This window comes from Podarcis vaucheri (assembly GCF_965113315.1).
Source record: "Podarcis vaucheri genome assembly, chromosome: 4".
In the NCBI taxonomy this organism is placed as follows: domain Eukaryota; kingdom Metazoa; phylum Chordata; class Lepidosauria; order Squamata; family Lacertidae; genus Podarcis; species Podarcis vaucheri.
Window position 1 is genome coordinate 79,922,124 of NC_138762.1, and position 14,939 is coordinate 79,937,062.

At 44.2% G+C, this 14,939-nt stretch overlaps 1 protein-coding gene across 2 annotated transcripts in view; it reads left to right on the top strand.

The window, feature by feature from the left end:
* The first annotated feature begins 6,915 nt into the window (after positions 1-6,915).
* NCK2 (NCK adaptor protein 2) overlaps positions 6,916-14,939 on the top strand; it is a 71,835-nt gene continuing 63,811 nt past the window's right edge. The window contains exon 1 of one of the 2 annotated variants that reach the window (XM_082218798.1): positions 6,916-7,298. The gene's annotated coding sequence lies outside the window, so the exon portion shown is untranslated. Of the gene's footprint in view, positions 7,299-7,760; positions 7,783-14,939 lie in introns of those variants that run through there. The other variant, XM_082218799.1, reaches the window with a different exon arrangement.

Consider the following 14,939-nt stretch of genomic DNA (forward strand, 5'->3'; position numbering starts at 1 on the left):
GGCTCAGTGTGATGATGTGGCAAACATTTAAGCAAATCTGAACAGTAAGGTAAAGGTAAAGGGACCCCTGACCATTAGGTCCAGTTGTGGCCGACTCTGGGGTTGCGACGCTCATCTTTATTGGCTGAGGGAGCCAGCGTACAGCTTCCAGGTCATGTGGCCAGCATGACTTAAGCCGCTTCATGTGGCAAACCAGAGCAGCACACAGAAACGCCGTTTACCTTCCCACCGGAGCGGTACCTATTTATCTACTTGCACTTCGTGCTTTCGAACTGCTAGGTTGGCAGGAGCTGGGACCGAGCAACGGGAGCTCACCCCGTCGCGGGGATTCGAACCATCGACCTTCTGATTGGCAAGTCCTAGGCTCTGTGGTTTAACCCACAGCACCACCAAAACGGAGCCGTTCGAGAACCGAGGTTTGACTGTACAATAAAGTTTAGTCGTTTGCATCAATCTGAAACTTGAATGATTGCATAAATAGAGCAAACGACTAAGCTTTATTGTACAATCAAACCTTGATTCTCGAACGGCTCCGTTTTAGAACATTTCAGTTCCCGAACGCTGAAAACCCAGAAGCAGTGCTTTTTTCTGGGGAGACGCAGGGGTACGCATACCCCTAAACATTTTGTGAATCTAAGTTTGGCTCCAGAGGGGCAGTATTTCAATAGAAGTAGGAAAATATGAGAGTACCCCTAAACATTTTTTTTAGAAAAAGAAGCACTGCCCGGAAGTAAATGCTCTGGTTTTCAAATGTTCCTCAGAACTCGACGTCCGACGCGGCTTCCGCTTGAGTGCAAGAAGCTCTTGCAACCAGTGGCGTAGCGTGGGTTGTCAGCACCCGGGGCAAGGCAAGTAAATTGCGCCCCCTAACCCATGGATTTGCGCCCCCTAACCCTAACCCCCAGATGTTGCGCCCGGTGCGGCCGGGGCCCCCTGCACCCCCATGCTACGCCACTGCTTGCAACCTATCGGAAGCCACGCCTTGGTTGTCGAACGTTTCGGAAGTCGAACGGTCTTCCGGAATGGATTACGTTCGACAACCGAGGCTAAGATATCACACTTATCACCTGAAAGGGCACGCACACAGGGAAATCGATCATCATTTATGTTATCAGTTTTTGCTTTCTGTAAAGGAAGATGCATTTAGATCAGTCCTCGCAGACGATGGAAAACGAAACCAACTTCAGGACCGGCTAGTTCTTGTGCAATGTTTACGGTTATTGTTGCCTTCAGTCTGGAGTAAAAATGGGAACTTCACAATGCTGTTTATTTGCAGGACCATAGGAAAACTCCTTTTGGTTAACCAGAGCCCACAACTCCATAGTTACTGCTGAATCCCAGCCCAGCAGTGACCTCCTTCGTTTTTATCAGTGGCACGGAAGAAACAGCATATGCCATTTTTTAAATCAACACCGCTCCATGGAACTTCTATAAATCAAGGTCTTCTAAAAAGAAACTGTGGTTTAATTATGAGCTTTACCCACAAGGCAAAGAAAGAATAAGAATCATGATTAAATGAGGAAGTGATTCTTAACTTCATTGTTGGATAGGGAAGCTGGCTTGAGCTATTGCATAGTTCTTTCAGTTAAAGCGATGACCAAGCTGAATCAATGAACATCAGTCATGCGCTCCTTTTCCCTCCCTGTCATGCACTGGTTTGGCATGAAGCTCTTGGCTTGTATCATGCCCAAATCCCCCATTTCTAAGCTGGGAAATTTTGACTTCCCTTTCCCTCCCAGTTTCTAAACTGGGGGACTCTGGCTTAATGTTGATGAATAACCCACAAAATAACTACATTCTGGCTTCCTTTCATGTTTTTTTGAATCCAACATTGAGCCACAGTTTGGACATAATAGGGAACTCTAGCTTAATACAACCAGTGTGCAATTGGAATAGGTGGAACAAGGGAGGTGCACTCAGCCTTAATGCTCGTTTCTGGCTCTATAAACCATGGTTTGTGAAGGTTTTAATGATTATGTGAACTAAACCACAATCTGGCCATCTGCGCCTGTTTCCCACCCACCCTAGACATTTTTATTTTTATGATAGTCTATAGACAAAAGGATTCAGTCTTAACACTTGCTCAAATAATTAACCATTTCAGAACTTCTTAATGTTATTTATGTGCAGTGTATTACTCTGCGAAACCATTCTTAGTCTGCATTTAATATTTCTGCAACAAAGTAGATCATGGGGTCCAAGAAACTTCATGAACACATGGTGACAGTCAAACTTTAGTCATATTCAGATTTGACAGGTTGGAATAAAGGGACTTGATTTCAGTGGATTTACCCCAAGCATGATTAATGCTGGAAATCACCCATAGAATGATAAAATATTTGTTTAAACATCCCAAGGGGAAAAGAAGGCCTGTTTGAGATAATTTTGGAAGTGGTAGAAGAATAAAACAATAAAAGATAAAGGATGCTGCAGCACCCTAAATTCACCAATTACCGTTTTTTTCGCTTTATAACATGCACCCGACCATAACACGCACGTAGTTTTTAGAGGAGGAAAATCCGTAGGCATGCCACCCTTAGGCATTTCCTCCATAACACGCACAGACATTTCCCCTTACTTTCTAGGAGGAAAAAAGTGAGTGTTATGGTGCAAAAAATACGGTATATATCAGGGCTGACCATGCACAGCATGATGTTTTCTTAGGAGAAAGGCTCACTAAATTCAATGATGAATATTTCCAAGTAATTTCAGCAGACTTTGAACTTGGGCTATCCATGAAAGGATGTTTCAAATTCCACTTATGGAGCCAGCCATAATACTATGTCAAGGCATTCATGTGCACATGGATTTGGCAGTGCTCACCATTCTACCTCATTTAAAAAAATAAAATCTCTCAGGAGCATGGGTGTTACGATGGTGAAAACTAGACATGCACATAGAGCTACTATCCACAAATCACTCCTTGCATACTGTCTCAGCTATCATGCGGAGTGATTTCATGTAAATGGGCCCTCAGTTACGTAGATCCACGTTTACATTTAGTTTTCCCACCCATTCCTTGAGGTTACTGGTGAGGAAGATGAGGTGCTATTAATAAAAGAATTTATTGTAACAGAATCTAAATTTGTGCATCTCAATTTACAGCAGGATGTTAAAGGCACCTTCTGATCATTTTGCTGCCTTGAGGACAGGAACGCGATAGCATTTCCAAGTCCTGATATCATTCCTCTCTCAGCCTGTTTTTAGTAAATGTCACTGACAATAGTCATGGCAGTAAGTGAGAAGAGCAGCTATGTTATTTTCAGGCTGAATTAGAAACACATTGCCAAGGATACACAAGTGACTCAGTGGTAACTAATTAAAGTGGTGAATTATACATATGAATTCAAGGGTATGAGCCAGCCAAAAGCATTTTGAAATCTTTTTAATTTCCATGGGGGGGGTAGTTACAGTCTGATTCTTTGCAAAGTTAGGTCACCCAGCTCTGCACAGGACTGAGCTGTGATTATTATTATTATTATTATTATTATTATTATTATTCAGCCACTGAGAATTAAAAGTGCTCAGTGTCACCCTAAGGCTACAACCGTGAACACACTTTCTTGAGAGTCTCAGTGAACACAGTGGAACTATTTATTTATTAAATTTGTAAACATGCACAAATGGGCTGTGACTGTTTGCAACATAAATATTTCAACATGGAAGGGGGGAAGGGAAGAAAAGTCAATTCACAGTTTCAAAATTATATTTAAGAGAGTCTAAGAATAGCTTGTGCAAACGTGAACGGCGGGTGTGCTATATTCATCTAAATTAAGCAATTGAAATGTTCTTTTTGGCTGTCTTTAGGAAAGAACTAGCTGAATTTGCTAAGAGTTATTCTCAAGTAAGTATGCATAGAATTGTCATCTTAAATCTCAACCCTAGGAGCTCACTTTGAGATAAGTGTGCAGCACACAGGTTGTAGCTTTACCCAACTCACTTACCTGGCTATCGGCCTCATTAAACTTAGTAAGATGTATTTTCAAGTAAGCATACATAGCATTTCAAGAAAATGTGAGAGAGAACCTTATGTACTGAGAGAGCAATGAGTCTGCTAATTAACCTTTGTCCTGTGTATCAGATTTCCTCACTGACTCTGTACCAGAACAAAAGTAAAATTGAGATTCATAGCGGATCGCAAGCTAATTTCACATTGACCTCTCACTTAATACCTACTGATGACTGGGATTATTGCTGAACATGGCAGACCTTGGTTTGACCAGTGAGGCAACAGCTAAAGTTTTGAGCAAAAACTCATATTCAGAATCACTTAACACAGCATAGCTATGCCTTAACTTTAAGAGAGCTTGACTATGTCATTTTTGTTTGAAAACTCTGAACACACTGGGAGATTTAGTTAAGAAAGTAGACCATGCAAGAGTATAGGCACCCCAGTTACGTTCTATACCTCCATGCAATTTTAGATTCCAAATATTGAAAATCCTTGTTTTGATGATGCAAAAGCTAATCTGGTTGGTGGTCCACTTCCCCAAGAATCAAGTCTGCAGCTTGTACTTTGAATGCTCAAGTTACAACCTTAGTACAAAGCATTTTTTAAAACCAAGTTATGTTGGATTGCTAGCTGTGGACAGAGGGGTCTTGCCAGAGTCATTCATGCCTTGGTAACTTGGAGAACTGATTGCTGCAATGTCCTGCATATAGGGCTTCCCTGGAAAACTATTCAAAAACTGCAGATAGAGCAGGAAATACCTTTTTTCCTGGTCCTGACTGCTCAGAACACACACTGCCAGTACAGAAATGTGTTTTCCACCAGCTTCCAATTTGTGAGTGGAGGCTATTCATGGTGCTAGTGTCAATCTACAAAACTACATAGCTTGGGATCGAGGTAATGGTGCCTTTCCCCCACATGAACCTACCTGCTCACCATGATCTGGTTCAGAGGTCTTGCGGCAGGTTCTGCCAGCTGGAGAACCAAAGTGGGTAGCAACCAGAGACATTGCCTTCTATGGGGTGGCTCCCTTGCCAGTTGTAGTTCAACCCCCATAATGGATTCATTTTATTTTGCTGGCCTGTTTTATTTCCCTGCTTTAGGTTGCAATACTATGCTCACTTACCTGGAATTAAACCACACTGAACAAAGTTATGTTATATTATTATGTTTTATGTTATTTATTATTATTATTATTTGAATTTATATTCTGCCCTATACCTGGAGGTCTCAGGGCAGTTCATGGACCAAAATCAAAATATAAAACCACAAAACATATAATCCAAATAAAAACAATAACCCCCCCAAAACACACACATTTTAAAAGGGCATAGGACGAAGTTGGATTTACTCATGAGTAAACAAGCAAAGGCTTGTGCTGTTCCACTCTGTTCTCGGTGTTTACCGCTGCTTTTAGTGTTTATTGCTGATGTCTACAATGCAGATAATATTTGCCTATTTTATTTAACCTGTTTTATTATTTGTTAGCCACCTTTGCCAGACAGCCCTAAAAGATTAATTCTATCAAATGAAGACATAATTAATCCCACCGGGTAATAAAAAGGCACTGAACCAACGAAACGCATAACATTTGTGGATTTTCTAATATTAACAATTCAGCCCGGTATTGGCGCTGCAACTGTTTTGCACTCTTTAGACATCTGTTATCTTTGACACAGGTAGTTTTCCTGCCCTCCGGAGTGAAGGCGGTGCTTCCAGAGTGACATCACGACCTTGCCCAATCAGCCTCTTCGGAGGCTGTGACGCTGCGCCCGAAAGTTCCCTTCTTCTGGGAATGGTAACATTGGCCGGTTTCCTTTCCATTTTTGAGTTGGCGGTGCAAGTGCAGCGTCGCGCCCGCAGGAAACCCGACGTCTTCGAAACCGGCTCCCGTTCCTTTCTGGATCTATGCCCTCCCTCCCCCCCCCCGCCTAGGAAAAACAAGCAGCATCAGAAGCACTTTCCTCCACGGTGCTGTTTTTGTTTTCCACCCCCACCTTAAAATAGAGAGGGCGAGAATCACGCAGCAAACCGTGGGCGCGGATCCCAGCTCTCCATTTACGCGCGTCGCGAGTCCTGTGTTAACGGTTTCGATTCTCTTCCCTGGATTGATAGCTAACCCAGAAAGTTCGCAGGCTGGAATCGGGACAGGATTGGCAGGGAAGCCCAGATTTACAAGCCGCTCCGGGCTTTTTAAGAAACAAATAAATCGAGGGGCAACCTTCTCCAACGGGGGAGGGCGCAAAAATTAAAATACAGGCACACGGGTATATAAGTCGATGGCTGAAAAGTGTCCCCCCCCCAGCCAGATCTGGCGGAGTTAGGTGACCCCCACCTCCCTAATATTTCCACAGGGTTTGGGGGCTCCCGCGCAAGGACCGGGCTACTTTTCTATGCGGTCCCAGTGCGCTTTTGCGCCCATTGCGCCCCTCCACGTGCTCTCTCCCCCTCTCCCTCCTCCAGAAGTCCCGGAGAGAGAAATAAAGAGTTTGAATCTCGGGGGTTTATTCCTATTATTATTATTATCATCATCATAATCAAAGCGAAAGAGTGCGCGAAGCTGCTGCAGACCGAGAGCAAGAAAGAAAAAAAAGTCCCTCCCCAAATTAGAGCGGCGCGTAGGTGTGAAGAGAGAGAGAGAGAGAGAGAGAGGCTGCGGTTCTTGCACCGGCTGCTCCAAAAATAAAAAATCGTGTGTGTTCCCCCCCCCCCTGCTCAGGGTGGGGAGGAAGAGCAGGAATTAAAAAAGAAAAGAGGGAGGGGGGTTTGTTGCAGCAGCAGCAGCAGGAAGAGAAGGAGATCCTCCCAGGAGACGGAAAAGGAAAAGCAGGGGAGAGGAGGGCTGCTCTCCTCCTCCCCGCCCTACGCGATCCCGGCGGCGGCAGGAAGGGAAGGGGCGGCCAGGGGAGGAAGGAGGAGGAAAAGGAAAAGAGGGAGAGGAGGGAGGGAGCTGCCTGCCTGGGCAGAGGGGGAGGGGCCCGCTGCTGCTGCTGCTGGGCTGAGCGGCGGCAGGAGCGCTGGGGCCTTGGACACGTCGAGCCGCGGGAGGAAGGCGGAGAGGAGCCCGGGAGGGGAGCGCGGAGACGCCGGCGGCCCGCGAGCGCCCGGCCCGCTGGGCGAAGGAGGAGGAGAAGCCGAGCAAGCCGCGCACGGGGTCCAAGCGGGGAGAGAAAGAGGAGCCGCCGCCGCCGCCGAGACAAAGAGCGGAGCCCGCCGGGGAGAGCAGCCTGCTCCTTTCCGCCGCCTCCTGCCATTACTGATCCCCCGCCCGCGCGCCTGGCCCGGGGAGCCCCGACGCGCCCGGAGGAGCGGACCACCGGCGGGTCTCCCCTTCCTCCCGCCAAGCCAGGTAAGGCGAGAGCGAGCGAGCAAGAATATCGCCAGCCGCCATCAACTTGGAGGAGTTGAGGGGGGCGGGCTCGAGGGGTTGAAGCCCCCTCCGGGACCCCCTCTCCGCGCCCGTCCCGTGGCCGCGGGGCCTAGCAGGCGCGCCCCGTTGGGGATGCGGGGAGGGCGCACGGAGAGAAGGCAGTCTGCTTATGGACGGGCTGCCTCCGCCCTTCTCCTTCTCCCTTCGGTCTCTCTCCAGCGCCGGGTTTTGCGACGGCGGGGGGGGGGGAAGGGAGAGAGAGAGAGGCGGGGGGGGGGTTAAAAAAAGGATTCAACATTTTTAAACCCCCCCTCTGATTTATAGATCACATAAATCAAGGGGTCGTGACGGAAAGGGAGGGACTTTTCGGGGGGGTGGGGGGTGGGGAAGCAGCTGCCTTCGCCTACCCCGCCCTCGGAACTATGGACGGCTATTGTGGAATCCGGGGGAGAAATGGAAAAGGGTGCGTTTGGGAATAAGGGTTTTATTTCCACCCATGGGGGCGGCAAGCTTAGGCATCTCGAAAGAAAGAAGGGACTAGGTTTCGGGTTTTGTTTTGTTTTGTTTTCAGGCGGGGGGGGGGCAGAGAGGAGGAGGAAAGAAGAGGCGGGGTGGTCCAGACGGAGAAGTGCTGGGTGTTGCAAAGCACTACGTGGGGCGGGGAGATGGGGGGGGGCCGGAATCTAGGTGTGTGGGGTTTTTTTGCGGGGGGGGGAGGGACGATCAGGCTGGAAGTAGAGGTGGGAGTTTACTCCCCACACATAGGAGATCATTTGCTGTTTGCAAAAAAGGGGGGGCGAGGTACCAGATCTAGCTTTTTTCTTTTTTTACTCCTTTGTGGACTGGAAGAAGTGAGGGAGCGGGACAGAGGGATTAAATATATGGCAAGAGTGGTGGCTTTAGAGAAGTGCTGAAGGGGGGGGCGCGAGGGAGCTGTTTTTTAAATAAAGAGAGAGAAGCAGTGGCTTATACTAGTTGATTACTATTTTTTTGTATCAGGAAGCTTTTAAGCATAAAGTGGATGGATGTCTCAAGAGCATTATGTTACTCCCCGTATATGAAGAACAATATAGGGTGGTTGCAACAGAGCATTCTAAAGCTTCACATCTAAGTGACTAACCTGTGACCCTGCAGATGTCGCTAAACTATGACACCCATCATTTTTTATTATTATTGGTCACGCTGGGTGGGGTTGATAGGAGTTTAGTTCAGCAACATCTGGAGGGCTTCAGGTTAGCCCCACCTGCTTTATTTAAGCACCACAATTAAGACACCCCTGCCTTTTGCTAAGTACTACTGCTACTTTTATTATTGTATGTAGATAGTCACTTAGTGCGTTTATAGTCAGTCCTGAAGCTTATCCACTTGCAGTAAGGCCTATAATTGTGCATAGGGTAGATTCAGCTGAGGTGTTTTGGGTGTAATGCTTACTACTTTCTTCTTCCATGTTACAGTTGATGGATCATCTTAAAACACTGAAATCTGTATTCTTTGTTAGCTTTTACTTGGCGCCATTTCAGATTTTTGTGCAGAGGCAAGCTCAGGTAGACTCTGCAGGAAGCTGCAGCCAATCCCTGACAAGTACACCTGTATGATATACATGTTTGCTACATTCACATATTTAGGTGTATGCCAGTCTTGGGCAATAGCACCCTCTCAAAACATGGATTGAGAGGTGAATGCATCAGTTTGCATTGTTGGGAGTTTGGCTCAGTCTAGGTTTTGTCTGCGGGTATGTATCGGGGATGGGCAGAGCTGAATATTCAGATTTTAGCTTTCAGGAGGGTTCATAATATTTTAACAGCTACTTTCCCTAACGTTGAAGCACCTCAAAGGTGTTTCATAAATGGCCCTTCGCTCAAGTTGGAGTTCTTGAAATCATATCGAAAGTGTTTTGGATTTGCTACACAAGGAATTAAAGTGAGGAAGACTGCAGAATTTGCTTGGAAGAAATTATAACCATACTGTACTCCTTAATATGGACATTACTGGAATAGTTCTGCTTTGGTTTTCCCCACAGTGCCTCTGTCCAACATAGAGAAGATGATTTATTACTTCTCTAGAAAACAGGGGACCTTGGGATATATTCACGTGACTTAAATGATCATTATCTAACTGGATATTGAGCAGTTAATATGTGTGTAAATAATAAAGCATAAAAGAGTGCACACTGCTTAGTCATCTTCACATAAATAGCCGACTCTGTTTACCTTCACTTATGTGAAAATAGCTTTGATGCTCTGTAGGGAACTTAAGGGTAAAGAGTTGGTATCTAAATCAGCCTTGATGGTTTTTACTATTAGCAATAGAACTCTGGAATCCTGGGTTTTTAAAAAAATTCTGACGCTGTAAATTTCATTTACTTTATGGTGGTATGTTCAGAAGATAAATTATGTAAGCAGATAAGTGTGATTTGCTATTGATTATTTTAATGCATTCATTCAGAGTCTTTATAAATCACTTTTTACACCCAAAGCATCATATATAAAAAGGTACAAGATAAATTGAGACACATCAAATAGGGTACAATTTTTATGAGAAAATTGTTTTCCGAGGCATGCACATCATTTGCACACTTGTGAGAAGGCAGCAGTGAAAATCCGTTTGCAAGCCCCACTTAAAGGCCTGTACTTAAAAGGAGCCAGGCATAACCAGAAAGGAGCCCCATAACTCTGGAGCCATCACTGAAAAGGCCCTGTCTCTTATGCATGCCAATCTTTACATCAGCAAGACTTTTGATATTGGTGTATGTGCAAGCTAACCTATTTCCAAATTGATTTAAAGGTTCATATGGGCACGTTGGGCCTGGAAACATAGCAGTAAACCTGTGGTCTCTATGATGTCCACAAAGTCTCCCAACTCCTGTCTTCTCCATCAGGAGACCATCCCATTACAGTGCTAGGCTGAGATGTTTAAACCTCTTATGAGTGTACTTGCATGTGTGGTATGGAAGGTGCATGTTTTGCTGGCCATTTTGGCCATGATCACCCCTGGCGTATGGCTGTTTGGAGGGTTGGTCAGGCCTTTGAGCTGAAGACAGTTTGCATCAGTTGCATTGCTTATTAGAGAGGCGGCAAACACAAGTGTCACACGTTCAGATGGCATCTAGCATCTGGATGCCTACCCATGCCTGATTCATGGGTAACTGAGATAGGGTTGGTGTACAAGCCTGCACTGGTAAAAGGCACATCTGGCCACTGCTTTATGTTTTCAGGACTCTCTCTCTCTCTCTCCCTCTCCCCCCCCCCAATATTTGGTTCTTCACTGCCCTATCCAGAACTGGTTTAATACCTCCCTATAGCAGGAGTAACCAGAGCCAGAGAAGGGGGCTTGCCACTGTGCCGATAGTGTCTCCTTACTTACTTCCATATTGGAGAATGGGGGCTGTTCTTTTATACGAAAGCAAAGGGCCTACATTTTGAGGACTGGGTTGTGCCAAGCAGTCCTAAAAATATGTGCCTCGTAGCAGGTAACTTACCTGGCCCTTCTCCTACACATCCTGCGTGCCGTAATGAACATTTATTAAGAACTGTGCAGAACATTATTGTTGGAAGTGAGGTCAAGGACAGCTGTTCTGCTTTAGGAGTGGGTGTGGTGTGATGAGTGAGGATGTCATCCAATGGTCATTGTGGATTTTGGAGGAAAGGAACTCTCCTCTCTTTGCTCTCATCAGATACGATTTCGCTAGTTTAGTAAATAAGGGCATATGTTCAGTGACATGTATTATTTTGAGCCTGTTTAATGTAGCTTTTATAAAGCATAGATCAGTTCACTTGGGTGTTTTGTTTGAGTTTTTAGGGATATGTTCTAACTAAAAAACACTTTTAAAGGAATTTGGTGTGATATTTGGAATACAGTCATACCTCGGGTTGAATGTGCTTCAGGTTGAGCGCTTTTGGGTTGCGCTCCGTGGCAGCCCAGAAGAAACGGAGCGCGTTACTTCCGGGTTTCACTGCTCACGCATGCACAGACACTCAAAATGACATCACGTGCATGCGCGGAAGCAGCAAAACGTTACCCGTGCAGACGCGCAGTCGTGTCTTATGTTCTATTCAGGATGCGAATGGGGCTCTGGAATAGATCCCGTTCGCATCCCGAGGTACCACTGTACTTCACTAGGAAGGGGCATATGGCTGCAGCGGTGTAACACTTCATGAAAACCCATTTCACAGGCTTCCTATAACAAGTGCAAATGTATAGGATTAGGAGCTAAGGCACTCACCAGCAGGTAACCAGATTGTGTACTCTGGAATAACTACATTGATTTTGAGGGACTTCTTTCACACCTTGTAGCTATATATGAACTTCAGATGTATATTGGTATATGATGTTGGTTGTAATTTATATTTTCTGTTGCGTGGAACGAATGCATTTTTTAAAAAATAAAAAGTTACGGCCTGTATATCGGGATTCATCAACTGACTTGAAAACAACTATTAAAAGTTGCTTCATTACGTTGTTTTGAAGCATGGTTTCTTTTCCAAATTTGTTTCTGTTAACTCACTTAAATTCATTAGTTCTCAATGATCCGTTGAAATGCTGTTTTTTATATATAGCCTCTAGTTGGTTACCGAACATTAGGTAATGCTTTGCAAGACATTGTCCTAGGCTACTTTTGCTCAATGATTTATTAAGCTAACAATCTAGCGCAGGTTTTTGTAGAAGGGAAATCATTTCTTCCAGCAGTATACCTTTTTTATATTACAAGTGCAACCCCATGCACTCTTACTTGAAATCAGTAGGACTTACAAGTAAATTATATTTAGGACGGGTGACTGTAAAATAATAGCTACTTTACTCAAAACAATATGGAATTCATTATAAGCCATTTGAGCAGGTACCATAGTACCTGCTCTCCATCTAGCACTTAAGACACTCTTTGGTATTGATTGTTATTAAAGGGCAATGAATTGTAGTAATAGTACTATTTGATGGTTTTAATGTGGTATGGGCTGGTGAGCATCTTCATGAGCAGAAGATTGAAAAGGAGATAAGTTTTAAGGATAATCGGACAACAATTTGGAACTGGTAAATAATGGTTTGAAGCTTGGCGGTGGAGAATAGCGCCAAGAATTATGGAAATTACTGCTAAGAATAATGAATAGTATTGAAAAATGCTAGTAAATAGGTGATGGATGGGATGGGGAAAATGTTCTGTAAAACAAGAAATGAATACAAAATTAACAGAAATATAAATAATTAAAAATGAATGGAAATAAAGCAAGAACGCATTCTGGTCTAAAACTATGCTACTGACGTAGCTAGAGCTGAAACTTTTGAATCTTAAGGAGGTGCCTCACATGACATTTTTTCTACTGTGTAGTTAATTTCTAAACAGTTTGCATCTTCACTTGAGCAGTTTGCTATAATGCTTTTCTGGAAATCGGGGGGGGGGGCAGGATTCTAGGAAACTGATGTCCACAGAGGACTCTCAACCTATGTTCTCAAAACAAAATACATGCTGTTAAGGGTGATTGTGTATGTGCTTAGATTTCTTTGCCTAAAGACTGCGATTTTTCCAATGAGCAGATTATGGCCTGGTTTGCGCATAACAGTAAGCCACAGTTAAACTATGGCATTCCAGGAATGAGTAAGCTTGCTTGTGCACACTGCTCAAATCACACGGGACCCCTCTCCCTTTGCCACAGTAGGAACAGACAATCCAGGATGTTCCTTATTGTGTGAAAACCAGCACTTTGGGTTTGTTTCTCTGCAAACCATGAGAATAAGCCTGGAATAAACCATGGTTTACTTTTGTTACCTCCTTTGGATTTGAGAGAAACAAACTTTAGAGCTGGATTACGCGGCATTAATCCAGCACTCTGGTTTATATCCCCCTGAGGGAGGAAGTGTTGGATGGGATTTCAGCAGTATGAGGAGTCTGCACCTTCAGTTGGTAAACCATAGTTTGGCTGGCCTTGTTGCATAAACCATAGTTTGGCTGGCCTTGTTGCATAAACCATAGTTTGGCTGGCCTTTCTGCATAAACCATAGTTTGGCTGGTTGTGTTGCATGAACCAGGCCATTGTGACAGAAACTTATTTTTCCTATGAAGGTAAAGGCTTGGTATTATGTGGCAAAATTGTTTTCGTGTTAAAGAAAACCTGCATTCTTAGGGAGGCAATTATGTTGCGGGGAGAGGGGGAACTGTACAAAAGTCTTCCATGTGGGAATGTATTTCTCAAAGCTTCTTGTTGCAGTAAGTGCTTATGCTATTTAAGGAATTTATTGCTTGAACTAGCAAAATGAGTTTTGAACATACTTGTTGTGGTTTGCTTTAGTTTCTACAGTGTTTTAAATACTTTCAACAATGGGTTTGAAAGGCCAGCATAGCACTGTTGAGAAGCCCTGGATAGAATTTATGCATGTTTGAGCAAGCCAGAGGTAAACCTGATGTGGCCCTATTTAGATAAATAGGAGTCAAGCGCTTGAGCTCTCCTGATCTGAGTGATTACAGCACCCATGGTCTGTATTGAAATACCTCAACCGTATACAGGTTACTCCCAGGTACGTGTCGTCTTGGACTGCAGCCTTAGAATACTTTCAGAGTTAGTAGGCATGAACCGAGGAATGAGCATCCATTTTGTGTATTCTACTCACCCAGATTCGCTTGCAGATTTAATTAATTACATTTAATCATCTTGTCATGCACTGCATTATTCTCTAGTGTTTTACAGTAAACCTAAACAGATAACTTTTCTTTTGATTCAGTCTATGCTTTACGTGTTGCATTGCAATAATCTTGCTGTCTTACAGAAGATACAAAGTATTGGATTTTCCACTTTTATCAAAATAATAGACAGCTAATTGGAGCAAAACATTAAAATCAGGATTAGAAAATACTACAAATTTTATGTGTCGGAGCTAGGGTTTAGAAGACAAAACTGAACACAGAAGAAACAGATTTCCAGGTGCTCAGATGATGAGATTTTTTAGTTTTTTGAAGCCCTACTCAAAATTTATACAGAGATGTCTCACAAGGCTTAGGTGCTTTAAACAAAGTAGTGCATACTTCAAATTGGCGTGTTCGGTGAAGGAGTCTCCCCCAGTTTAACAACACTACTTTTATTTGAATTGTAAAGGTAATACAGTGATACCTCGGTTCTCGAACATAATCCGTTCCAGAAGACCAAGTTCCGAAACGTCCGAAAACTGAAGTGCAAAGGGCTGCCTGCAAATTCAATTTGACGCCGTTCGAATTCCGAGGCGTGTTCGAAAACGGAAGCATTTACTTCTGGGTTTTTGGCGTTTGGGTTCCGAAACATTCATCAACAGAGATGTTCGAGAACCGAGGTACCACTGTATAATGCATACTCACCAAGACTTTCTGGTCTTTACCCAAAGGTGATGCCTCTAAGTAGACTGAATGTGGTTCCAGCCCACCTCCTGCTGTTTTTCTCAGTGAATAACTTCGCTCTACCCTCTTCCCATTCCAAGTGAGAGCAGAGAAGAAAAGTGAGCACTGGGTCGGTTAGCTCAAACCTTGCTTAATTCTTCAAAACGCATGGGTGCTGCCTCTTGCAGAAGACCCGGTAATCCTAAAATGTCCCCAATTCATTTGGATGCATTTTCCATTCAGTATTGTTGAAACAAAGGGTACTGTTTCTCCAGTGATGAGTT